Source organism: Olea europaea, unplaced genomic scaffold (assembly GCF_002742605.1).
Source record: "Olea europaea var. sylvestris unplaced genomic scaffold, O_europaea_v1 scaffold1716, whole genome shotgun sequence".
NCBI classification, from domain to species: Eukaryota; Viridiplantae; Streptophyta; class Magnoliopsida; order Lamiales; family Oleaceae; genus Olea; species Olea europaea.
Window position 1 is genome coordinate 121,768 of NW_019234857.1, and position 1,604 is coordinate 123,371.

Consider the following 1,604-nt stretch of genomic DNA (forward strand, 5'->3'; position numbering starts at 1 on the left):
TGAGAGGATTAAGGAATTGAAGAATCAAAAATTGGGAAGCCAGCAGGCTGCAGAGATGTACAGGGAGAAAATTAAGTCTCTGGACTTGAGGGTTTCACAAATGAACTGGGAGGTGGAGAAGTTGAAGCGTGAGAATTCAGAAGCTGATCAGATTGTGGAGGAGTTGAGGTGCAAAAAATTGGAGGCTGATCATACCGTGGAAGTTTATAAGAAGAAGTTTGAAGATCTTAGTTCGAGGTTTGGCAACACAGAGCAGATTCTTGCCAAGATTTTCAAAGTGGGGGTAAATGATCTTTCGAATCTGGCAACTAATATAGAGAACGATGTTAGTTTCTCGACTTGTGATTGTGAAAAGGACAGTTCAGGGAATGGTGGTAAACGGAGTGGAGGGAATGATGATTTTGAAAATCTTGATTTGGAGCATTTTGGAAATGAAAGGAGTCCAATGAAGGGTGCTGATGCAGGTGACACATTGCCTATAGCTCACTCTGCTTGTAAATATAGTGGAACTGGATTTAATGGCTTACAAGAAAGAGGTACTGTAAAATATTGATTAATGTTAGTCTGCTTGTTGCGTTCTGTCACTAGGCAAACAAGCATTCTAAAATCTGTATGATTAGTTGGAATCAATTTCTTCAAATCCTCTGCTTTAGACTCACCTTCACGTGTTCTATAAATAAAATTCTTATGTTAAAATTTTTAATTTTTGACACATTGCCTATAGCTCACTCTGCTTGTAAATATAGTGGAACTGGATTTAATGGCTTACAAGAAAGAGGTACTGTAAAATATTGATTAATGTTAGTCTGCTTGTTGCGTTCTGTCACTAGGCAAACAAGCATTCTAAAATCTGTATGATTAGTTGGAATCAATTTCTTCAAATCCTCTGCTTTAGACTCACCTTCACGTGTTCTATAAATAAAATTCTTATGTTAAAATTTTTAATTTTCTGGTTGCTTTTATCTTTGTTCCTGGAAGAAAGTCATTATTTTGTACTCCAACGAGGCTATAAGATGAAGTATTTGTACATCGCATTATCAGTGATATGGCAATACTAGATTGCTGTATTGCCCTTTTTTTCTGCTTTCGGAAGCTGTATTTTCTGATTTGCGTTTTTGGATAGGGGAAGACCAGTTAGAAAACTGGACATGTCTTGATAAAATGTTAAATTTGCAGTTGCCTTGATATGAATTGTACAATATTTGTTGGCAACGCTGGAAGTTTGGAAGGAATGACGTGAGACAATTGACATGACTGTCACCACGGTGGTGAGAACTTGGTTCTGTCTTCTTAGGCAAAAGAGGCTGGAGCAAATGGCTATGATATGTCTCAAAGTTCTCCCAGGATTTAAGAAATCTGCTTGCGATCCTGCTCAAACTGAAAGTAATGATTCCAATCGAGAAAATGAAAATGATAGATCATAGGAATCGTGCAGAACTTGGTGTTATGTGTCTTAGATGGAATTTAATTGAGTCTTACGTGAACCCCAGCTTTATATACAAGGCTTTGACATGATTGGAACTATGTTTCTTGTGTACTTTTCTAATGCCAAACTCGTCTGACTAAATTATGTATTCATGTGCTGCAGGTCGACGTGCTATTAA